This window comes from Lepisosteus platostomus, unplaced genomic scaffold, assembly GCF_059453375.1.
Source record: "Lepisosteus platostomus isolate fLepPlt1 unplaced genomic scaffold, fLepPlt1.hap1 Scaffold_47_H1, whole genome shotgun sequence".
Lineage (NCBI taxonomy): Eukaryota > Metazoa > Chordata > Actinopteri > Semionotiformes > Lepisosteidae > Lepisosteus > Lepisosteus platostomus.
In genome coordinates this window covers 606,255-631,535 of record NW_028291667.1, presented here as the reverse complement: position 1 = coordinate 631,535, position 25,281 = coordinate 606,255, and the positions used below count along the sequence as shown (strand labels likewise).

Below are 25,281 nucleotides of genomic sequence, written 5' to 3'. Positions count from 1 at the left end.
CAAAAACCTGCTTAAACGGCCGTGTTCGCCACTAAAGCCAGCAGGGTTGACGACTCGCCTCAGCTCGAGGCAGCTGAGGTTCCTGAGCTCGCTAAGCCCCGGCGCAAAATAGGCAGGCAGGACCGCACTAAGCGTCAGAGCCGCCGTGAGCGCTACGGGGAAGGCAAGGGCTCAGGCAGAGCCTATCATAAGACTGGATGAAGGGAGTCAACTGCAGCCCGCCTGGCCAGGCTTGAACAAGCCCTGCCTGAGAGATCAGGACAGGGTAAACCTTCCGCACCGAATGCCGGAAGTGTGAATGAGCTTAGGGGGACCACGCCCCTTCTCACTGGAGGAGGCGGGGATCCGTCCCAAGCCCCTCCCTCAGTCTATCTGATTGGGTGGGAGGGTTCCTGCCTGGAAGAAGGCTGTGACTCTGAGTTGGGCGCTGACCCCGCCCCTGAAGTCAAAGAAAAGGCAGGCTTCCTACAATTCTTAGGGAATCTCAGCCAGAAAGGCAAAGCAAGGCGTATTTATATCAAGGTTTCTCTTGAAAACGTCTTAGATAGAGAAGCACTGATTGACACTGGGGCTGAAATTAGTTTGATGTCAGCCGATCTACTCAGCGAGCTCAAACGAGTAGCGAAAGGAAAAGGCATCAGACTTAAGGTAGAACCGTGTAAGATAGATATTTCCAGCTATACCCAGGATCATGCCAAGATCACACACCGAGTGTGGGTGGCACTTAGGTTCGGGCCAATGAACGTGGTGCATCCTGTTTACATCTCTAGGTTTAAAACAGAGCCACTACTCATTGGCCAAGACCTGCTTGACAGGCTGGAGCCTCTGGTGGACTGCCAGCGTGGAAAATTGTGGGCTCAGGTCAAAAACCCTAAGCCTGTTGCACAGCAAAAAGGGGGATTCAGTGGTTATGCTGTGATCACACAGTGCCCACTGAACACTATAGCTGAGTTGGAGGTTCCTCCTGGTTCCTCTGGACGAGAATAAATGTCTCTTCTTGCTTTCCAAAGCTACAGGGAAGTCCTGCCCAGGCCAGCACTCCCACGGTCTCCCAACTACAGGAGCAGTGCTCCAAGCAGCTGCTTGACCCGCCAGGTAAAGCACACCCCCTTTTCATCCCTGAAGAAGAGTGGATCTCCCTGTCCGGTAATGAATGGGAGTCCTTTCTGTGCACCCTGGTACCTCAGGGGGTCCAGGACTACCACCCCATGGTGGTGGGAGGGGGTCCAGGTGGCAGAAGTGCAGGTTGATGATGTAATTCTTAGCCTCAGCTCTGAGAAGTCCATAATCAGTGAAGGTCTGTTCGAGGACCTGTCGCGAAGCTGTCAGGTGACCCTGGTGACGCAGTCACAGGTTCTGTGGTGGGCACCCCCATCTCATAGGTCCATTTGGAGCAAAGGAAGCTGTGTAGCTTCCATCTCCATCGGAAAAAGGAAGTTTGCTCACTACTTCCTATTGGAAGTACCTATTGGTTCGACTGGGCGCCCAGCTGGACACAGTAAACAGTGTGCTGTGGACACGGGTGGACCCAGATGCCCACTCTCTAAGCGGTGACCCCGAGAACATTCGGTCAGGTCAGACGATTCCTCAGGCCTGCCAGGTAGTAAACGAATCGGACCTGATCGTTCCTGCGTCAACAGCAGGGTTTCCAGTACGCCTTGTCCTAAAGAAGGGACAGAGAATGGACGCTGAGATGGTTTTCTTCCAACCATCAGCTCAGTTTATCAGACTGAACCTAGCAGTCTGTTGTACCCCCAGACTGGAACGGAATGGCCGAGCCACCTGCCTGTTGGTGCAGAACATAGCAAAACAAGATGTCAAAATCCCTGCTCGCACTGACATGGGACTGGTAATTGACAATGGTTTCTATGATTTCGAACTAGCCATCCCAGTACTGGGGCAGCTCCCTGGTCCCTTGGCCAGGGAGGGGGGAACCGAGCAGGTGTACTACACCTACCCCCGGCGGATGATTGCAATTATGCCAATAGAGGGATTCTGCAACCAGGAGGTGTGCAGGGTGGACCTTAGCGATAAGGATGAGATGGTTGTGTACACAGTACACGCAGGTGTTCCGATGGACCACTCAGCCGAGAGTACGACCCGGGATACCGCCATGCCGTCAAAAGCGGGGTTCCTAGAGCAGGTACAGGAACAGGTTGGCAAGGCAGATGCCCTGGAAACGGAAAGCCAGCGTCAGCAGCTGCGTCAGAATTTCCAGGATTTCCGGGAAGTGTTTGCACGGGACGCCTATGACTGCGGGGTGACGGATTTGAACACAGTGCGCATTCCAACGGCCCCTGGCGCCCGCCCAACCTATGTCAGGCAGTATCGCATTCCCCTCACGGCATACGAGTCCATAAAGCAGACGTTGGATGCTCTACTAGAGCGTCAGATCATAAGGGAGTGTAACTCCACTTATAACTCCCCACTGTGGCCGGTGCTGAAACCCAATGGTAAATGGCGTCTGACCATTGACTACCGGCAGCTGAATAAACAGGTTCCTTTGTCACGATGGCCAATGATCTACCTAGATCAGGAGTTATTCAAGGTGACAACAGCGAAATATTTCACCACAGTGGATGTGGCCAATGGGTTCTGGACCCTTAAGGTAGAACCAACAGACCAGTACAAACTGGCCTTTTCCTTTGGAAACAGGCAGTTCACCTGGAGTCGATGCCCCTTTGGGTATTCCAACTCCCCAGCGGAGTTCAACATATTTCTGCACAAAGCCATGAGTCATGCAGCCGCCAGGGGCAACCTGGTCTATGTGGACGATATTCTGATGAGGAGTCAGACCTGGGAAGAACACATGGCCGAGATCAGGCATGTGTTGACCCAGCTCTCCTGTGCAGGGGCCAAACTGTCCCTGGCTAAGGGACAGTGGTGTAGGACCCAAGTGGAGTACGTGGGACTGTTGGTTGGAGCCCAAGGCATACAGCCACAGTCCAGCAGAGTCCAAGCTATCCAGAATATGAAGTCGCCCACTAACCTGTCTGAACTGCGCAGCTTTCTGGGAGTATGTAATTATTCCCAGCAGTTCATTGAGGATTACACTGAAATAGCAAGGCCCCTCCACAAGCTGTTGCAGAAAGACGTGCCCTTTGAGTGGGGGCCTTCCCCAGAACAGGCTGTGATGGAGCTGAAGCGCAGACTCGGTAGTGCGCCGAGCTTGGCCTACCCTGACACAAATAAGGTCTTCTACCTTGAAGCAGGGTTCTCAGAGCACTGCCTTGGGGCTGCTCTGAGTCAGGAATATAACCAAGAGCGAAGGGTGGTGGCATATGCCAGTCGAGCCCTGAGCCCAGTGGAGCAAAAGTTCTTGGACTGCGAGAAGGCCCTGTTGTCTACGGTCTGGTCGGTAGAACACTTCCGTAGTTATGTTGGGGGACAAAAGATCATCATCGAAACCTGCCACCAACCTGTGACATTCCTGCATAGCCAGAGACTGAAAGCGGGCAGGGTGTCAAATAGCAGGATTGTGGCATGAATGATGGCCCTACAAGGCTATGAGATAGAGGTACGTTATGCACAGAGCAAGAAAATGTACCTGGGACAGGGCCTGGCTTTGGGCCAAGTGTGTCACGGCTGTGACACTGACATGGAAGCTCCAGAAACAATTCCCGCTGCTGAGCTACCGAACAATCATCGGTACTACGATGAGAACGTGGGCCAGGGCTTACCCATGGCCTATGTTGACGGTTGCTCTTTTCGCCACGAACAGCAGGTGCTAGCAGGGGTAGGAGTAGTCTGGCAAGACAATACTCCCTGTGGGCCGACCCGCTATAAGCTAGGACCAAAGACTAGTCAGTATGCGGAAGTAGCTGGGGTGCTGATCACCCTCCAGCAGGCCCTGACACATGGCCTTAAACAGTTTGTCATCTGTAGTGACTCGAACTACGCCCGACATAGCTTCGTGTCTCACGTTCCGTATTGGAAAGGTAACGGCATGAAAAATGCCCGGGGCAAGGAAGTAAAGAACAAAGAGTTGTTCCTGGCCAGTGACAAGCTCACGACCGAGGCTGGAATGATGGTTTACTGGAGGAAGGTGAAGGGACACTCCCAGGTGAAGGGACCCGACAAAGACGGGAATGATGAGGCCGACCGGTTGGCCAAATCTGGCGCCTTAGAGGGTGAACCCTGGCAGTTCCAGCAGGAATGGCTACCCCCAGAATTCGTGGCTGAGGTCAAGGCGGTCACCCGAAGCAGGGCTAGACAGGATGTCGGAGCTGACCCTCAATCTGTAGTGCTTGGGTCACAGGGTTTTAACACCGATCTTGCGGAAATGCAGAAACAGGACCCAGCAATTGGGCAAATGTATCAGCATATCGCTGACCCAGTGCGTCAACCTCTTTCGGAGCAGGTGCTGAGCCAGTCTCTGGAGCTGAAGGAGCTGGCAGAGGTGAAAGACAACCTAAAAATTATAAAGGGGTTGTTGGTTTGTGTACCAGTTGCACAAGGTGTCCCAAAGTGGGTAGTTCCCCACTGTCATCGGGGGGTCATGATCCAACACGCTCATGACGAACCCTGTGGGGGTCACCGGGGAATCAAGGCTACATACGACACTATCCAGCAGGTGGCATTCTGGCCTCACATGGGCCAAGACATCGCCGCGTATGTAAAGGGGTGTCTGACGTGTAGCCAGTTCCAACCATCACGGCCCTTGCACCGTGCACCACTCCAGAAAAAGGGCATGACATTCACCTGGTCCAATCTTCAAATGGATTGGGTGGGGCCGCTGGTGAGGTCATCCAGAGGGAACAAATATTTCCTCACTGTTACGTGTGCATTCACAAAATGGATTGAGTGCCTCCCAGCACCCAACGACACGGCAGAGACAACTGCAGTGCTGTTGGTGAACCATGTGTTCAGTCGATGGGGATTCCCCCTGACCGTGGTCTCGGATCGGGGAACCCATTTCACAGCTACAGTAATGGCAACCCTGTGGAATATGCTTGGGGTCAAGACCCAGTTGCATATCTCCTACCACCCTCAATCCTCGGGCCAGGCAGAAAGGGCAAACCGAACGGTGGTTAGTATGCTCAAAAAGTTTGTCTCCAACAGCAGTAGGGACTGAGACATTAAGCTGCCCCTGGTTCTGATGGCCATCCGAGGTAAGCCCCATTGCTCTACGGGGGTCCCACCTTTTGAGATGATGACAGGTCGGAAGATGACTCTTCCCCTACACTGTCTTTATGGGGTGGAGGACCTGAGCACGACGGGGGCTGCTACGGCCCATCAGTATGTGTCAGACCTGCGAGCACATCTGCAGGCAACCTTTGCTTTTGCCCAGAACAATCTGGGAAGGAGTGCAGAGGGTAGGAAAGCATACTATGACCGAAAGGCAGTTAACCAGGAACTCCAAGTAGGAGACAAGGACCTGTACTTCCAATTTGCCAAACCCACAGGGGTGGCCCGGAAGTTCTTACCCAGTTGGACAGGACCCCACGAGATTGTCGATAAGGTATCACCGGTAGCTTATCGAATTCAGATTGAGAAGGGAAGGCAATCTCTGGTCTACAAGTGGGTGCATCGCAACCACCTCCGGTTGTATCGCCCACCTCAAATGGCGCCGGAGAACACAGAATAGGGTTAAACGTCCAAACCCGATCAAAGAGGGGGGTGCCCCTTTGTAGCTGCAGGTAGTTAGGTACTGTACTGTAGGTCCTGCTAGGAAAATATATTCAAAATTATAGTGGAACTGTACCATGTGCCTCATCTATGTTCCAGAATGGGAATCCTAAAACTGCCAGGGCTGGTCCTGACAGTACTGTGGATCGCCTCGACACAGCCCCTTGAAGTTGTGGAACCTGGTCCTCCTACCGGCATAGTCCTGCAGGAAACCATAGTCCTCTCCATGGAAATCTTTATGGTACAATCTTTTTTTTTTCTTATAAAATATACTTTATTCCGAAAAAAAACACATCTCAAAGGGAAACGTCTCACACGATAACACTCCACAAAATTAAAACATCGGCGGAACGGCGGTGATTGTCCGTTATCAATCCTTGCAAGGGTGGGCGGATTTGCGCTATTATGAGAGTCCCTCCAAACCCTACCGCTTGCTGTAAACCATTAATCCCTGTACAGGGTCCATAGGCCTTTCCAGTGCTCCTTTGCCGTGGGGAAACCCCATTTAGCAACGTCGCGCTTCATCCTCCTCCTGAGGTCCGCCAGGATCCTCTCTTCCAGCTCCCTCGCTCCCCACTTGTTGTTGTGCCGGATGAGATTGTTTCTCGCGTCCCACAGGCCTTTCTTTGTGAGGGACAGCAGCAGCCACATCAGGAACTGCGTCCCCCTGTCCAGTCCGGTAGGTGCCAGCCCCAGCAGAATGTACTGGTAGCTGAGCACCGCATTCGTTTCCAGGAGTTGCATTATGTTGTCCATTCTGCCCCACACCGCCTTGGCGAAGGGGCAGCTCCTTCACTTTATTAAGATACTGAAGAAAGATGTGGAGACGGGGGTTTGAATTTAATCCTTTCTGTAGGGGGTTTAGACTTTCAAGTCACAAACTGGGGTTTATGGCAGGAAAGGGGGGTTAACTGATAAGGATTGCAGATGCAAGCTAGGAACCCCCCTGGGTGTAATGTTAAACTGACCATTTGTCCAGAACATCGTAAACTGGCCAAATACCATGAACCCCCCTCTTTACCATCAGACCGAGTGACGTCAGAAACGGAGTTGAAAACACTATATAACCCAAAAGTTTGTAACAGTACGGGGAACAATACTTCGGTTTTGTTGTTTCTTGCGGGAAACAAGACTTCGGCTTTATTGTTCCTTGCATGCAATAAACTCATCTGTTTTACTTCATCTCGGGATCAAGAACCTTATTTCTTCTGTTACAACAAATTTGGCGTAGTCGGCGGATGCTCCAGAAGGCGCAGAACTTCCCATCGGCAGGAGAGATGGTCAGCGCGCACATAACTAAGAGGTAAGGACTCCTCTTTTATTTAAAAGTCCCGACTCTCTCTGACCGATTGGGAAATCTCTGCTCCCTGCGAGAATCGCCCGAGATGACGGAGTAAACGTGAGTTTCTGAATTCCTCTGGCCCGGGGAAGACACTGGTGTATGTAATGGGTTGTTTGCTGTAAGCCCAGAATTTGGTCTGGCAGGGGTTCCGCGGTATTGTGTACAGGCGTTCGAAGCTGGTTTATGCCTTAATTGCGCGTGGAGTTTTTGAACGGGTTTTGGACCCTTACCGTGAAGTTCAGGACTGGTGTGGGCCTTAATTGCGCCCGGAGTTCTGAAGGTCAGAACTGGTTTGGGCCTTAATTGCGCCCGGAGTTCTGAGGCTCAGGATCGGTGTGGGCCTTAATTGCCTGATTAAGGCCTTAAATGGCCTTAATCAGCCATGCACTCTGGTTTCTTTTCATCTCGTACAAATCTTTCGCCTTTTACTAAAGATTTCCGTGGAGAGGAGCATGAATGAGTTCCATGCAATTTTTGCGCTTCCCTGCCTTCGGGTGGGTCGCAGCTGGGTTGGTCAAAGAGAGAAAACAAGCATGTTCGCAATCGCTCTTGTAATGGTGATTGTGGCCGTCTGCTCCGCGAGTCCTCGGTCTCCGGCCGTCTGATTGGCGCTCTTTTCTTTGGGGGGCGGGAAGTGTCCGGCCGCAGGGGATCTTGGGACCTCGCTTTGCATAGCGGCTTCCCAGAGTTCGTCGTTTCCGGCACAGTGTGGCCGGGTGTTTTCCGAGTTATCGCACGGATTGGGCAAGCTCGCAAGCCGTAAGCCGCAGGCGATGAGCCCGGAGCTGAACGGGCCCCACTGGCTAGTTTGTAAGGCCAGGTGCATTGCCAACCACGACCGGCAGGGCAGAGGCCTTGAAGGCGGCCTGGGCTCCTGCAGCTGTGCAGCCACGCACTCTGGTTTCTCTTCATCTCGTACAAATCTTTCGCCTTTTACTAAAGATTTCCGTGGAGAGAAGCATAAATGAGTTCCATGCAATTTTTGCGCTTCCCTGCCTTCGGGTGGGGCTCAGCCTAGCTGGTCAAAGAGAGAAAACAAAAACGCTTGCAATCGGTCTTGTTATGGCAATTGTGGCAGTCTGCTCGATGATTTCTCGGTCTCCGGCCGTCTGATTGGCGCTCTTTTCTTTGGTGGGTGGGAAGTGTCCGGCCGCAGGGGATCTTGGGACCTTGCTTGCATAGCGGCTTCCCAGAGTGCGTCGTTTCCGGCACAGTGACCGCACTTTTACAGACACTTGGACACATCTGCGTTCGGTGTGCACTTAACATGCCTTATGAGCCTGTTGCCTCCGTCCCATTTAATAGCAGAACTGACGCCAAGAGAAATGATGAGAAATGGCATTTATCTGGCACTTCTCATGTCCAAGGAGCTCAATGCCCTTGACACCTCCCCAAGGCGACAGAGCTGTGCATTCTTTGGCGACAACATTTTTTCTTTTGTTTTATTTGTATACTTATTGATAGAATACAAACGATATGTCATGTACTGTAAGGGAAATGTCTCTTTTCATGGGGAAAGCTAGCACCAGCAAATGTTGTGTTTAGAAGAAGTGATTTAACATGACACGTGACCTAATTTACCGGAGCAAAAGCTCACCCAGCAAGCCCTGCTTTACTTCTACAGGAGAGAAGTACTGTAGAGTCTGCAAGATGTTCAGCTGGGTAGCTACGTCAGCATGCCTCGGCTGCAAAGGAACAAGTAATAGGTTTATTGCATGCTGAAAAGAGAAGAACGGAAACACAGCGTTTCGGCCGTGAGGTCTTCTCACACCTGAAGAAGCCTCACACCTGTAAAAGGCTCCATGGTTTTCTTTCTTCTCTTTTCAACATGGAATACACCTATTGTCTGCAAGATGTGACAATTTCACAGTGTTTTGGAAGAAAACCTTTTTTCTTTGATTTCAAAATCAATCAGAATTTCAGCACGACACACCAACACTTTTTCTGTTTTAAGGAGATGATATTTTAAACCTGATAAAAATAGTAGGAAACACAAGTTTCTTGCTGTGAAAATTTAGATGGGGAAGTGTACTACTAGTAGCAGTGTAGAGCTCTCTGTGGTGGAGTGCAAGCGCGTGTTCTATGGGCCAGTGGCGTAATGGATAACACGTCTGACTTTGGATCAGAAGATTGTAGGTTCGAGTCCTGCCTGGCTCGTGAGGCTTTTAAACCTCTCAGGTTCCTCGGTAACAGGTTGCCGTCATGTATATGAACTATAGAAAAGCATCTGCCACAACCCGTAAATTAGCACGCAAGTGCTGGTTAGTTAACACAGAACTGTATGGAGATCATCTCCAGCTCCGAGCTCAATTGCAATGAAAAAACATGCAGAACAGAACTGGAGAGCAGCTGAATTTGTGCTCATTAGGGTGGGGAGGACTCAGCATTGCTATTGTTCTAATTGGCATGAACTGCAGGGGATCTGAATCAGAACACGTCAGTTAGTTCGATCATTGCGTCAATATGTAGGCCACGTTAATACAGAATTATTACTTTGTCTGTCTCGTCTTTGTATATAGCTGAATGTCCCTGACAATTTCATGTTAGTTTTTAAGAACGACATTGGTGCTAATATACACATATATAGCATATAAGGAACACATAAAAGTTTAGTCCATGCTGAAAAGATAAGAAAACCGCCACAACGTTTCATCTTGGAATAAATCTTTACTTGTTGTTTTGCAGCCTACCCATTCTGACCTAACTCCTCCCTTGAAATTCCCTAACAGATAAGGGTACGTAACGGCTCATGCGATGCTCAGTTGCAATTTGTCCCAAAACAAACAAGAACAGCAGCTGAGGGTTTGAGTTTGAACATGCACTGTATTAAAGCAGCTTTTATTTCCATTGATAAATGCTAGATATTCCTACAGAGATTCTCCAGGTGAGTAAGCGATTCCTGTTTCTGTTTCTATTTCTGTTTCATATATATATACAGTATATATACAGTATTGTACTATTATTATATAATTCGTTACACTGTGGCTGTGTTGTGTGTGTTAAGCTGCGGTTGCACTGCAATTTCCCTCACGGGATCAATAAAGTATCTATCTATAAGAAGACATTACCAACAACGACCACAAGATGGAGATATTGTCTAGACATTACCAACAATGACCACAAGATGGAGATATTGTCCAAAGAGGCAAGAAGGGCAAAGCCGCGATAAGGTTAAATCATTTTTTGTAAGAGATTGCTGTCAGAATGCACATCTGTATCCCAAAGAGAATCTCTAGTAAAATATGATCATTTGTGAAACAGGCAAATGAGTGTCTGCTACAATATGATTGCTACAGATGCAGCCATTCAAAATGCGCGGGCGATACCGCATTATTTTCCGGTACGCTGTACGCAGTCTACCTCGAGTTACCGGTAAATACCGCGAGTTACCGGTAAATACCGCTAGCAAAATAATAGTATCCGGAATTTCCGCAAGGTGGAGCTAATAAAGCTCAACTTCTCATGTTTGAGCTGTAGCCATCAAAGTCTTTAATGAAGTTATTACTAATAGTATTAATAATAAATGACCTTGGACAAGCTGTAAACTCAAAGTATTGCCCTGGTCCACATTATTTTTTTCATTGACCGTCTTTGTAAAAGTAACACCACAGCATTTCGCAATCACGCATTTTTTTCCAATCATGCAAAGTACAGTAATTTTTGAGAATCGATTCACCATGCCTTTCACATGCTCATAAAAGAGATTGATTTAGGAACATAAACATATTACCGTATGCAAACTGTACTGTATACAGTTTGTATATGTATATGTATATGTATAGGTATATTTAATGTCTTAACTGTGCCCGTTTAAGTATTGAATATTTATATGGAATTTTACCACTGAAGGGAAATCTTAGTGCCTGAGCATAAAAAGAATAGGAGCATAATGCAACGCGTGTGAAGGCCATAAACGATATTAATTTTGGAACATAAACATACAGTATATGGCTGGTCTCGGTACTTTAAAGAAAACATACACGAAACATGGTTTCATTATGACCAGAATCGGTCTTGAGATATTTTTAACTTGATTTACAGTATTTGAGAGGTATGTCTTGACACCGATACTACGTAAATACTCCTCACGTATATGTTTCTAGGTTTATATTATGCATTTCATACGGTCAAATTGCTTTTGAGCAACTGATAAGAAGCGCGAAACGGTATGCCCAGGGCGTTTTAGTTTTCGTTTTGTTTTAATGCAGTGCAGTGGATTGATTAGAGATATCAAGTACATACAAGTCATTTTTTAAATGTTGTAGTTCGTCTTGTAAAAATGTTACGAGTACATCATCTGTCAACAATTACACAGGTTCTGTTTCCATATTGCGGTTTTTGGTTACGTAATACTATTTTCTAATTTCACGTTGTGAATATATGATTTGGGCAAACAGAGCCGCAAAGAAGTACATTATGGGTTGTTGTTGTTTTTTTGCAGTTTTATCTAAAATAAGCGATGCTTAAACCTTTGTCTGATTCTTGTGAAACTATCCACACGACAGTTACCTAGGAGTTGACTTCAGTGATGTCACTGATGGGATGTTTCTAAAAATCCATCCTCTGTAAAACATCTTCTCTAGTTGTTCTGCATATGTATTCGCTAATGAAGCTGTGTGTTCTGAGCCTGGTTCTCTACATTTCTGTATGAACCAGCTTAGAGGGCTAAAGACAGCTTGTGTTTAAATTGAGTGTAAGGTAATTTATGCTTCTAAAGTCATGGTCAGCATTTATTATTGTACTGTGCTGTAAACTTCTTCTGTGCCTAATTACATTATTTTATAGTCGATAATGTTTCTGTAGTGCTTTTTCAGCCCTCAGCATGTGACTGCGCTGGTGGTGCTGTGGGTTAGGTTCCTGACTCCTATGTCACATGGTCTGTGGTTGAATCTCATGGAACTATGACTTTAATTTTTAACAAACATTTCTTTGAAAAAATGAAACATTTCCCTTGGTCAGAGATTAAATAAAACCTCACTCGCATCAAAACAAATTTATATTTCTAAATATCACAACATGATCGAATTTACGTCTTTTTAATAACAATGAATAGTCACCTATGCGTTACAAAATAAACATTTATATTGATTTGAATCGAGTTTTGATTTAAATCGTAAACGCGTGTTTAAAGGCGATATACTGTATAAAAGCGCTGATTCTTATGGAATGTGTTTGGCCGGGGATTCAAAAAAATTATTTTTTTTAATCGCGTATCTAAGGAAAATTGCAGTATAACTTTGTTCATGCACAAACAGTGGCATGTTACATTATAATTTGGGTGTCTCCTCTTGCCAGAAAGCTCTAAATTGGATTTTGAGTGCGGTTTTTGACTTTTTCTAAATTGCAACCCATAAATAAAGCTGATACAGTTTAGACTTACTGTATTCTAAACTGTATTACAACATCACATTGGACAATGCAACGTAAATTGCAAAAATGCACTTGGAATCTGTCCAAGCCCTACTACGAAAATTATTAAAACTGCGACACTTATCATTCATCTTTAAATAAACTTTATTTTATATAGCGTTTTAAGCGAATAGGTAATTAGATTGCTCATAAACCTAATCGCTTTTTCTACATAAACACAGCGTGATTGCTCTCTGAAAATGCTTTTTTCTTTATATTTAGGCTCAGATTTCAACTATAGATTGTATTATTATAAACTTTCTTGGAAAAATGTCTTTTATGTAAACCATGTTTGCTATTAATTCATTTAGGGCTAAAATACGTTCATTGTCTTCCAATCGAGTCGAGTTGACATTGGAAGCTTGCCACGCCCGGACTGTTACACCAACGCATTAGCATGTTGAAGCGATTTCATTGAGGAGGCCATCTACTAGTTAACACTGTACTTCCTACTTTGAAAACACCTGTGAAATTGGTTTAATTCGTCACAGCCAGCACTCCGGCAGAGAGGGGGGTTGTACTCGTTAATGTCTGATGACATACAAGTGGAAAGATTACAGATTTTAATCGTTTTTTTTCTGAACCAGGGAAAATCTGATCATGTTTCTCTATAACAATAATAAAAAACTTTATTTTAAATTATTTTACATATCCCGCTTGCACATCGCACGACTTTAATAAATCTATTCTTTATTAATACTAAATAAATAATACTAAAAATACTACAGCAAAGAGGTCACTTGATTTTTGGAATAATTCCAAATAGCACAATGATCCACTGGCATTCCTGAAGTCTGTTTAGTGCATAATCTTCCAAATACAATCACTAAGCAATTATAAGAATTATACCATCATCGGCATCTGGGATCAGGTGTGTCCACAGTGCAGTAGTCTCAGCGTCCAGCTGGACCTCCTGTCTAACCTGTGAATGTTGCACCAGGGGCACCTGGCGGTGGCCCTGTGACAGCTGCTCAAGCAGATCCTCACTAATAGAGGACCTCTCAGGGCTAAGGGTGAGGGCTACATCACCAACCTGCTCTCCTGCCATCTGGATCCCTTCCACCACTGCAGGGTGGTGTTCCTGACCCCTCTTGGGTGCCAGGGTGCACAGGGAAAGCTCCTTTTCATCGCCAGGTGGGGAGATCTGCTCCTCTTTAGGGATGTAAAAGGTGTGTGCTTTACCTGGTGGATCAGGCGGCTGCTTGGAGCACCGCTCCTGTGGCATGGAGTCTGTTGGGACCTTGGCCGGGACACGACTTCCCTGTATATCCGGGGAACAAGGAAATATTTTTATTTCTTGTCCAGAGGGAACAGAAGGAATCTCCACATAGGCTTCTGTGTTCGGTGGGCACTGTGTGAGCACAGTCTGCCTCTTGGCCCCCCTTTCCTTCTGTACAGAAGGCTTAGGAGCCTTGACCTGTTTCCACACTTTGCCTTTCTGGTGATCCACCAAAGGTTCCTCTCTGAGTCGCATGCCCTTTTCTTTTTCAACCCGTTTGAGCTTGCCGTGTGACATCAAACACCTTTCAACCTCAGTGTCAATCAGTGTCTCACTGTGTAAGACATCTCCCATGGCAGCCTTGAGGTAAAAGCTACTTGCTTTTCCTCTGTGTTTTACTGCCTGCTCTGTGACTTCAGGGGTGGAGTCAGCACTGACTTGGGAGTGGCTGAATTCATCCAGGCAGGAACCCTTCCGCTCAATCAGATAGACTGAGGGAGGGAGAGGGGGCGGGTCTCCGCCTCCTCCAGTGGAGAGTATCAGCTCATTCACGCTTCCGGCAGCCTTGGGGAGCGGTCTGATTGGCGCTCTTTTCTTTGGTGGGTGGGAAGTGTCCGGCCGCAGGGGATCTTGGGACCTTGCTTGCATAGCGGCTTCCCAGAGTGCGTCGTTTCCGGCACAGTGACCGCACTTTTACAGACACTTGGACACATCTGCGTTCGGTGTGCACTTAACATGCCTTATGAGCCTGTTGCCTCCGTCCCATTTAATAGCAGAACTGACGCCAAGAGAAATGATGAGAAATGGCATTTATCTGGCACTTCTCATGTCCAAGGAGCTCAATGCCCTTGACACCTCCCCAAGGCGACAGAGCTGTGCATTCTTTGGCGACAACATTTTTTCTTTTGTTTTATTTGTATACTTATTGATAGAATACAAACGATATGTCATGTACTGTAAGGGAAATGTCTCTTTTCATGGGGAAAGCTAGCACCAGCAAATGTTGTGTTTAGAAGAAGTGATTTAACATGACACGTGACCTAATTTACCGGAGCAAAAGCTCACCCAGCAAGCCCTGCTTTACTTCTACAGGAGAGAAGTACTGTAGAGTCTGCAAGATGTTCAGCTGGGTAGCTACGTCAGCATGCCTCGGCTGCAAAGGAACAAGTAATAGGTTTATTGCATGCTGAAAAGAGAAGAACGGAAACACAGCGTTTCGGCCGTGAGGTCTTCTCACACCTGAAGAAGCCTCACACCTGTAAAAGGCTCCATGGTTTTCTTTCTTCTCTTTTCAACATGGAATACACCTATTGTCTGCAAGATGTGACAATTTCACAGTGTTTTGGAAGAAAACCTTTTTTCTTTGATTTCAAAATCAATCAGAATTTCAGCACGACACACCAACACTTTTTCTGTTTTAAGGAGATGATATTTTAAACCTGATAAAAATAGTAGGAAACACAAGTTTCTTGCTGTGAAAATTTAGATGGGGAAGTGTACTACTAGTAGCAGTGTAGAGCTCTCTGTGGTGGAGTGCAAGCGCGTGTTCTATGGGCCAGTGGCGTAATGGATAACACGTCTGACTTTGGATCAGAAGATTGTAGGTTCGAGTCCTGCCTGGCTCGTGAGGCTTTTAAACCTCTCAGGTTCCTCGGTAACAGGTTGCCGTCATGTATATGAACTATAGAAAAGCATCTGCCACAACCCGTAAATTAGCACGCAAGTGCTGGTTAGTTAACACAGAACTGTATGGAGATCATCTCCAGCTCCGAGCTCAATTGCAATGAAAAAACATGCAGAACAGAACTGGAGAGCAGCTGAATTTGTGCTCATTAGGGTGGGGAGGACTCAGCACTTGATTTTTGGAATAATTCCAAATAGCACAATGATCCACTGGCATTCCTGAAGTCTGTTTAGTGCATAATCTTCCAAATACAATCACTAAGCAATTATAAGAATTATACCATCATCGGCATCTGGGATCAGGTGTGTCCACAGTGCAGTAGTCTCAGCGTCCAGCTGGACCTCCTGTCTAACCTGTGAATGTTGCACCAGGGGCACCTGGCGGTGGCCCTGTGACAGCTGCTCAAGCAGATCCTCACTAATAGAGGACCTCTCAGGGCTAAGGGTGAGGGCTACATCACCAACCTGCTCTCCTGCCATCTGGATCCCTTCCACCACTGCAGGGTGGTGTTCCTGACCCCTCTTGGGTGCCAGGGTGCACAGGGAAAGCTCCTTTTCATCGCCAGGTGGGGAGATCTGCTCCTCTTTAGGGATGTAAAAGGTGTGTGCTTTACCTGGTGGATCAGGCGGCTGCTTGGAGCACCGCTCCTGTGGCATGGAGTCTGTTGGGACCTTGGCCGGGACACGACTTCCCTGTATATCCGGGGAACAAGGAAATATTTTTATTTCTTGTCCAGAGGGAACAGAAGGAATCTCCACATAGGCTTCTGTGTTCGGTGGGCACTGTGTGAGCACAGTCTGCCTCTTGGCCCCCCTTTCCTTCTGTACAGAAGGCTTAGGAGCCTTGACCTGTTTCCACACTTTGCCTTTCTGGTGATCCACCAAAGGTTCCTCTCTGAGTCGCATGCCCTTTTCTTTTTCAACCCGTTTGAGCTTGCCGTGTGACATCAAACACCTTTCAACCTCAGTGTCAATCAGTGTCTCACTGTGTAAGACATCTCCCATGGCAGCCTTGAGGTAAAAGCTACTTGCTTTTCCTCTGTGTTTTACTGCCTGCTCTGTGACTTCAGGGGTGGAGTCAGCACTGACTTGGGAGTGGCTGAATTCATCCAGGCAGGAACCCTTCCGCTCAATCAGATAGACTGAGGGAGGGAGAGGGGGCGGGTCTCCGCCTCCTCCAGTGGAGAGTATCAGCTCATTCACGCTTCCGGCAGCCTTGGGGAGCGGTTGTCCCTGTCCTAATAAAGCTTGTTCAAGCCTGGCCAGGCGGGCGGCTACTGAATCCTTTTGTTCGGCTTTATCTAGCCCTTTCCCTCCCCCGGTGTTCTCATGGCACTTAGGACACTGGGTGCGGTCCTGTGTGCATGCTTTGGAACGGGGCTTAGCCAGCTCAGGAGCCTGTGCTCCTTCGAGCAGGGGGGAATTAACCCTGCTGGCTCTGACGGCAAACACAGTCACTTTAACAGCTTTTTGCTCAGAGCGACTTTGGACATCATACTCCCAGGCTTTCTGCACGAATCTCTTAATATCAGTCATTTTCATGGTCTGTGCATCTGTATGCATTAAGATCATCTTTCTGACTGACGGGTGGAGATTCGCAATGAATAAACCCTTGAAATGTGTGTTCTCTTCGCAACCCTCATCATTTCGCCCTGCAAAATAAGTTCGTCTAAGTCTCTCGTAATATTCGCGAGGGGACTCTGCTCTCTCGTGCTTAATGTTAAGAGCGGCGGCTATCGCAGCAGTCGGGTCAATAAACGCACTGTATTCTTCAATAAGTGCTTGACAAAGCTTCTCAAAATCATTACAGACTTCTTTCATCTGCCTAGCCATCCACTCATGTACAGCTCTGCTGGTAGTTTTCCTGACCAGAAACACTTTCTCCTGTTCTGTGGCGTTTGGCAGATACTGCAGGGTATACCTGAGGTCCTGAATATAACTCTCGATATTATTCTCTGACACTGCGGGGTCAAATCTCTCTATGTCCTTCGCTAGCTCTCTCAGAGAATGGAGATTTATCCTTCTAGCTTCTCCGCTGACGGAGATATGGAAGAGATCGTGGTCAGACCTGTCGCTGCTAGAGAGAGTGCTTAATAGCGACTCGAATTCAGACCTTTTAGCAACCATCGTTAAACTTAAAGAGTATTACTTTTAAGTACGAAATCACAGTTTTACCACAGAAAACCACAAGATCAAGTATGCAATCAACCCGGTAGATCGCAAAAGATCACAAAACAATCAAGCACTGCTTAAAGAGCAAGGGGAACTTTTTTTTCTTTCGGCTTTCAGCACACCGTATTGTTGTGTATGAAACCAGCGGCGTTTTATATTGAATTATTCCGCTTGGTTGACTCATTTCAGTCTTGCCACGCCCACCCAGGGACGCCAAATAATGTAAGAAAACCGGCTCAGGGACGCCAAATATGTAATGTTGCCATAGCAAAATTAAATGTAGTGGCTCTCTGAAGGCACCAGTTCTGTAGGGTTTGGGCATTTACTGAGACAATTATTAATTGTAGCAGTAAATCACAAAGTTGATTCTTTTGATGGCTTTAGAATCCAACCATGCGACATAACTCAAACAACGCGCACACACAGGTACTAATACACGAGGATACATTTATTAATACATAAAATATGCATGTAAACCTAACAGATCTTATCGAGAGGGTTATCAGAATACAAAAGATATATATTCAGTCAGTTACGAAGTGTTACACATATCAGGAGGACATACGTTCAGTATATATTTCATTAAGACCGTTTCGTTAATGAACTTGGTTATAACTTCTACATTAGATACTCAAACAAGTACATAACTCTTAGGAATTAAATTGATATCAACTGGTTGGGATAACAATTGAATTCTCGAGCTGTAATGCATTGAAGTTGAATACTCATCCAATCTTTGGGGATTCAGATCTTCCTGCGGGCACAAAGAAACAGTTGCAGGCTGTTGCTGTCCAATCCGCGCTCTCTGGCTCCGTGCCAGGCTGTGCTGTGCGGCTTGCGACGCTGCGCTGCTGATGCTCACTGACCGGCTAGTTAGTGTTGGCTTTAACTAGCAAAGTTTGTGCACAGGAGAAAAGGTGACTGTGGGTCCGAGCAAGTCAGGAAGAGGACCGGTTCGTTTCTGATGAAGAGCTAGTTCTGAATAGTGATTCAGCTGTCCACAGTTCTGACCTGTTCACAAGGCCTGCTGCTGGTGCTAACCTCGGGTGGATCCTCTGGTTATTCTCTGGCAACCTCCGCTCTAGACTCTTAGAACAAAGGAAAGTTCTGGCACTCGGACACACTGGCCGTTCCGTGGTTGTCCGGGCTGAGTCTCAGGATGGTCAGGAGGCGCGCTGCGAGAATGTCCTGCCCTTGGGAGCCTTCTGCTCCTGGGCCGTCCTGCCCTGGAATTCTCCTTTGAATTCCCTTTAGAATTGTCCACAGAATCCTCTGAATCCTCCCTTCTGAATCTTACTGAATCTCACAGGCTCTCTGTGTTGCCTGTTTTTACCTGGAGGAACTTCAGCTCATTGATTGGCTGAAAGTTCCATGGGCATCAGAGTCCCACGTGGGTTACTCGGCCCTACCAGTCCCTGATTGATTGATCAAGGTGAGATATGAGTCACTTAGTCCTGACACTTAGTAATGCAGTCCAGATGTCCAACTGGCACTCCCTAGACAGATAGGCGCCAATGGATGACCATTGATCATGATAGCCAGGCTTAGCTAAGTGCATCCCCCTTTGGGAGCTGTCCTAGGACCTTAAATCACCCTGCATGAATAGTCTCTCTGTGGCTGCACCACAGAGATGAACAGAGAAATGGGGCCTCATTTGGGAAGGCTCAGAACACTTAATTCTGCCTTATTAATAAGCCTCGCCGCTATACACATATATTAATATAATAAATGATTGCTTATGCTTTATAAACAAATCTAATTAAAATAAAAGCTTAAGTTTTGTATTTATCTTGTACCATAGAACATGATTTTCTTTGTATTTCAATCCCACAAAGTGTCCAAATGACGCACTACATGATATAAGGAAGATTATCACATGCATATCGGTATTATCTTTCTTACGAAAATGCATTCCTTTCATTACCTTTTACTTTTTAAAATGAACTCAAATTGTGTATAATGTAATAATTTAAGTAGAATAGATTCTAATAATATAATGATCCAGTGTGTTGCACTACTTCACTGCTTCACTGCTCTATGCCGTCTGGAAATAAATCCTCAGACTGCTTACTGCCCTGGGCATGTACCAATGAATTACAGGAGCACATCTATTTCTCACTGCGTTGAAGCAGGAGACACACAGTCTCTGCAAACACATCCTAAATACAGTGTTCCAGCACCTTTGACCTCATCCAGAACGTATCATTTCTTGAAAGGGATTGCTGTCCGAATGCACATCTGAATCCCAAACAGAATCTCTAGTAAAATACGATCATTTGTGAAACAGGCAAATGACTGTCTCAGGGGCCCATTCCTCATTGTCAGACATATGTATGCAATGCTTTCACCGTGCATTGAGCAATAGGGATTAAAAACACAGCAGGTAAGGTTAGATGTCATGTTCTATGATCATTTCTTTCAGCATTAGGGACTAAATATACTAAACGTATGATACTAAAATGTTATTTTCACATATATTAATGTAATAAATGATTGCTTATGCTTTATAAATAAATCTAATTAAAATAAAAGCTTAAGTTTTGTATTTATCTTGTCCCATAGAACATGATTTTCTTTGTATTTCAAGCCCACAAAGTGTCCTTTGATCTCTATTCTGTGGTAATCCACGATGACCCCGTTCTTCAGGTGATTCATCATGTCCTCCCTCACCTGTTGAGAGGCCACCTGATCTCTTCTGCCGTGGCGTGCTTCATACACGCCCTCTTGAAGTGAGCAGGAAGCTGATCAAAAGTATTCAGGCACATCTTGCACACCAGGGGAATCCTCGCGGGTTTCCTTTGAAAAAAAATAATACCATCTGTGTATAGAAACAAGCTAAGACTGATTTCTTAAATTATCCTTAAAATTCTCTCTCATAGTTTGAGCATAATGATTTTATTGCATTCATATAAGAATTGCTCATTGCTCCAAAATAAATAATGGTCTCAGTCACAGACTTTCCAATAGAAGCCATTGTGGAGTTCAGCAACTGCAGGTCCTAGAAGTGGGGAAGGAATTTTAAAAGAGAAATTGAATTACAATACAGAAGGAATGGCTGAGGGTTCACTGAAATGTATAAATATACAAATTCCAAAGACTGAGTCCATATAGAAACAACTACTTTTCATTTTCAGTATAAGAAAAAAAAAACATTATCTTCCAAAGCATCATAAAATTGTCCCTTCTTCCAGACCCTACTTCTCTCTTGTAGTAGTACAGCAGACCTTTCCAGGTGAGCAGATCACAGAGTCCGAAATGAGCTTCCTCCATCAAGCAAAGTACCTGAACATGACTCTGTCTTCATAAAAGCGCCCCTGTAATAAAGAAATTCAATCCAAAATCAAGAGGGCAGTTGCCTACTGAAATACAAGAAGTCATCAATTTTAACCTAGCAACACATTAAAGGCTGCATCTATACAAGTGCGATTCTAGAAATGCTCACCAGATTACGTTTTAAGAAGGAACTGCGCCTCAGGTTCCGCCGAGATCTTAACTCGGATGGCAGGATTCAGAGTCCGGAGTGTGGACTGATGGCGAACGGAGGGTCCACATACTGTGGATCCCTCAGTGATCTTCCGCGTATTCAAACCGCCAGAGTGTGACTCCCCTGTCCCTGTGATCTCATTGCTCTGCTCTCTCCTCTGTGCAGCCGAGCCTGACTCACGGTAAAGTGAAAAAAAAGATGCCCTCAACGTGAGATTTACTCTGGAGCGAGGATAGATGTTACCTTTTTATCATTTAACAGGATGTATGTGATGTGGCGACTAGGTTCAATTTTGTATCCTCTTTTAAAGATTAAGGACTGGGGTGAGCGTGATTTACCACCCTATCAGCTAAGAACCCGACGTGCGCACCGTTTAAGCTGCATAGACTTGGTCGTTTAACTCTTCTCCATTAGGAGGGTTAAGGTTAAAGAAAAAAAACATTGCTGACTTCTTTTTTTTTTGCCAGCTGCTAGCGCTGATTAGCAAGGTTTGTATTTCATGTTTTGCAAGTTGCATCCATTTTAAGAAAAACAAGTCGTGTTAAAGACAGGAAATGAATACTTGCATTTAATTAAGTCTAGCCGTAGGCGGTTGTCTGTAAGGACCAGTTCCGTTCGAGAAGACACAAAGAAGGCACCGCTGGGATTCGAACCCAGGATCTCCTGTTTACTAGACAGGCGCTTTAACCAACTAAGCCACGGTGCCCCAGGAGTGCTGTCCTTTTGCAGCCACTTGGACACACCACTCAGACACATCTGCATTCGGTGTGTGCTCCGCCTGCTCGCTGAGCAAGTTGCCACCTTTACATACAATAGCAACATCGACACCAAGAGAAAGGATGACAAATGGCTTTTATCTGGAACTTTTCATGTCCAAGGAGCTCAATGTGCTTTCTGTGTACAACAGGGCCACTGAACTCCACATTGGCCACTGAACCACAGCAGTGGCTTGCTGGCTTGACATCTCCCAAGGAAAATGTTGAAATCACATGTGGAACAGGAAAATGACCCTCGAGTACGTGGGGAAAAAAAGAAAAAGATCATCTGGAGCGCGCCAACCCATGTCCGGACAGCCCAGTTTTGTCGACAAGGTGGCTGAGTGGTTAAGGTGATGGACTGCTAATCCATTGTGCTCTGCAGGCATGGGTTCGAATCCCATTCTCATCGGTCTCCATGACTGACACGTATGCCTGTTCGACGTCGGCCCTCCTGTTGTTTGCTCCGGTGCTAGAGCCGTACATTTTCTAGCAGTGGCTGAACATGGTATAGTAGGCCAACGTCGGTATCGAGCAGTGACAGTAACAGTACTTACTGCGCCCCATAAGAAATCGTTTGTCCCTGTTCAAAAGAGATTGTGCGATGTCCTGCGGCGTTCGTAAAGCAAACCTTTGACAGTTTGAAAAGAGGAATTTATTCTGCTTCCTGTGCGTGCAGTAGTTACAAAGTTGAACGTCTTTACACGATCTGCCGCAGTTTTCAGTGGGCGGGCTTTGTCAGATAGCTTGAAAAAACGCACTGTGTTTCAGCTCGGGAAACATCATGAGCTGTGTCCTGCATGTTTTCTGTGTATAGCTGTCTTTTAACGCATACAGAATTCATTCAAAATCATTGATTTCTCCAATTAACAAGGGTCCCTTTTTGAACCTGCGAGAAGCATTCTTTCAATGTAACAGATTTACTCCGGGGAAAAGCAGCATGACATTGAGAGTAGCTCAAGCTTTCAGCACCTGTATCGGACTGCGTGTTTGCAGACACCGCTCAGAATCCCCTGTAAGATTCTCCTTCAATTCCGTTTTTCAGTGCTTTAGCTCTTTCAAAAGGCTTCACTTTGCTAGTCACAATCCAAGGCTCATGACAGCATTTGAAAACATTCGCCACTGCGTTGGCCGGGAATCGAACCCGGGTCAACTGCTTGGAAGGCAGCTATGCTCACCACTATACCACCAACGCACACCCACAGGAAGCCTGCAGGACACCACCAGAGAATGCTTTTTTCAATTTTTTTTTTATTAAACAGAATTTACAAATACAAATACAACAAGAGGATCAGAGTCATGTACAAGAGAAAAAAAACGCAGCAGAAAAAAGCATTTAACTACCAGAGGTAATTAAGTAATTATGTGATCAAATTGTATATTTTACACGTATCATATTTTCCTTGCTTTAATATTTCTCAATTATTTATAAACTTTAGTTTCAACATGCATGCGTTTCCTGTAAAAAATAAAACTCAGCACACAGTTTTTCTTTTAACAACATTTCGAGTACCTCTGGCATTCATGAAAAAGACATACACAAAAGCAAATAACTAACTCTAAGACTGTCTAAACTATTGAGTTTTTCAAAGAACCAGAACTATAACAGTCCTTAACACTTAACTACACCATTCCAAACTAACACTAAAGAAACACTAGTATATACTGGTATAACAAATATAACCAAACATAATCATTAACTGAGCAGTCACTGGGAGCAAATCTCCTTCCCGTCCACAAAGGCCCTCGCTCCCACAAAGTAGGCTCTCCTCCCCTCTCTTCTGGCAGCTTCAACCTGGGGCCACAGCTGGTTCCTGGTACTCCTGTCCGCGGCAGACAGGTCCTCTGCAAACCTCAGTTTGTTCCCATTCAAATACTCATTCCCCCTCGCCGCTTGCCACAGCATGTCCCTCGCCGTCCTCTTGGTGAACTGTATTATAATCGATCTGGGGCGCACTTGCCCAGACATGTTCGCTCTCCCGAGCCTGTGAACAAAGTCAATGGCCGATATTACGTCCTCCTGGTCCGGCAGGGTCCTTTTACAGATACCCTTCACTGTTGCAACAAGGTCCTTATCACGTTCCTTTTTAACTCCAAATAATTTTAAATTCCATCATCGACGGTATCTATCTACATCGTTCACTTTCAATTCAAGTTCTTTAATATGCTTTTCTTGTTTGGTATTTACTTGTTTAAGAACTTTTACTTCACTCTTTAAGTACGCTGGGCAAACGTCCCGAGATCGAATTCTTCCGCGACGGGGGTACCTTTAAAGCGGAGACGACGGCACCGAAAATTTTTGGCGCGCCTTCTCTTTAAAGCCCTGGCCAAATACGAAGACAGTACGTACAGTTATAATTCAAACGGAATTAAAAACTACACATCCCAGTTACCATGGTGGTGCTTGTGATCATTGCGTTTAACCAACGAAACAGGGCGAAAAATCAGTCACATGACTTTGGGGCAGAGTTTCGAAAGCTTAACCTATCAGCAACAAAGCGAAATTTACACGATAGGCTACCTCAAACTGTCAGTTACACGACTGTGTATGTCGCTTAAGCCACTCCTATTTGGCATTTTAGTTATGGAGGCGAGACGACGCCCCCCCCCCCCCCTCTCTGGGTGCCTGATTTGCCGCCATCTTTAACCGCTTCGTGTCCAAATCGCAGTAGCTACGCGTACGAAATAAAGTTCATCCCAGCTACAAAACATATATATTTTTGTGGTAAGAGGGAGCAAAACATCAGTATTTACTGCTATTAATTAGTGTACGATTTATAGTTGAAATCTGAGCCTAAATATAAAGTTAAAATCTCGACAAAGCAATGTAGGAAATACAGAGAAAAGAAATCCTTTCTGACATCTAAAATCAGTTTCGATCAAGGTCTCTAAAACGAACAAGAAAAAGAGGATTTTCGGAGGGCAATTACGCTGTGTTTATATAGGATAAGTGATCTATGAGCAATCTAATTTCTTGTTCGTTTAAAACAGTGAAATGTCAGCTGCAAAAGATCGCACCAGAAACAGCACTCTCTCTGCCTGTCATAGACGTTCAGGAAAGGCTGAATGAAGTCATGTCAAGAACAATAATTCGGTGATCAATAATAACAGTTGTAGGACAAGAAACAAAAGATAATGAAAACTTCTTTAGGCTAAAACTCAAGTTCATTCTACAAATTAAGGCAAATGAAAATTCAGGATGTTAAAGTGCTAGAGGTGTAAAAAATACAAAAATGCACATGAGTAAAAAGTTTTAGAAATGGAGCAGGTGTTGCTTTGAAATAAGCAAACAGAAAAAAAGCCATGACTAAAGTGCAGAAGAGGGATGCAGGAACACTTGCTTAGATATACAAAAAAAATCACAAAAAGGTGTATGTTACAAAAGAACATGCAAACATGTTCATCATGTACATCAATTTCCCTTCACGATCAATAAAGTCTTATCTATAAACATGAAACAGAGTGAGGAATCAGAAAATTAGCATGCATAAAAAACAGCAATTCTGTCAATAAGCCCTAAATGAATTAATAGCAACCATGGTTTCATGGAGGGCTTCTCAGATAGTTGGGCATTCAGGTAGATTGCCAG

At 45.7% G+C, this 25,281-nt stretch overlaps 6 non-coding genes across 6 annotated transcripts; 4 read left to right on the top strand and 2 right to left on the bottom strand.

Moving 5' to 3' along the window:
- The first annotated feature begins 7,354 nt into the window (after positions 1-7,354).
- LOC148633496 (U5 spliceosomal RNA) lies at positions 7,355-7,468 on the top strand. The gene has a single exon (XR_015933990.1). It is a non-coding gene; the product is annotated as a U5 spliceosomal RNA (small nuclear RNA).
- A 394-nt stretch (positions 7,469-7,862) lies between these two features.
- On the top strand, positions 7,863-7,979 carry LOC148633495 (U5 spliceosomal RNA). The gene has a single exon (XR_015933998.1). It is a non-coding gene; the product is annotated as a U5 spliceosomal RNA (small nuclear RNA).
- A 1,075-nt stretch (positions 7,980-9,054) lies between these two features.
- Positions 9,055-9,127, top strand: trnaq-uug (transfer RNA glutamine (anticodon UUG)). The gene has a single exon. It is a non-coding gene; the product is annotated as a tRNA-Gln (tRNA).
- Positions 9,128-15,150: 6,023 nt separating this feature from the next.
- On the top strand, positions 15,151-15,223 carry trnaq-uug (transfer RNA glutamine (anticodon UUG)). The gene has a single exon. It is a non-coding gene; the product is annotated as a tRNA-Gln (tRNA).
- Positions 15,224-21,569: 6,346 nt separating this feature from the next.
- On the bottom strand, positions 21,570-21,643 carry trnat-agu (transfer RNA threonine (anticodon AGU)). Its single transcript has one exon. It is a non-coding gene; the product is annotated as a tRNA-Thr (tRNA).
- Positions 21,644-22,815: 1,172 nt separating this feature from the next.
- Positions 22,816-22,887, bottom strand: trnag-ucc (transfer RNA glycine (anticodon UCC)). The gene has a single exon. It is a non-coding gene; the product is annotated as a tRNA-Gly (tRNA).
- Between the last annotated feature and the right edge of the window lie 2,394 nt (positions 22,888-25,281).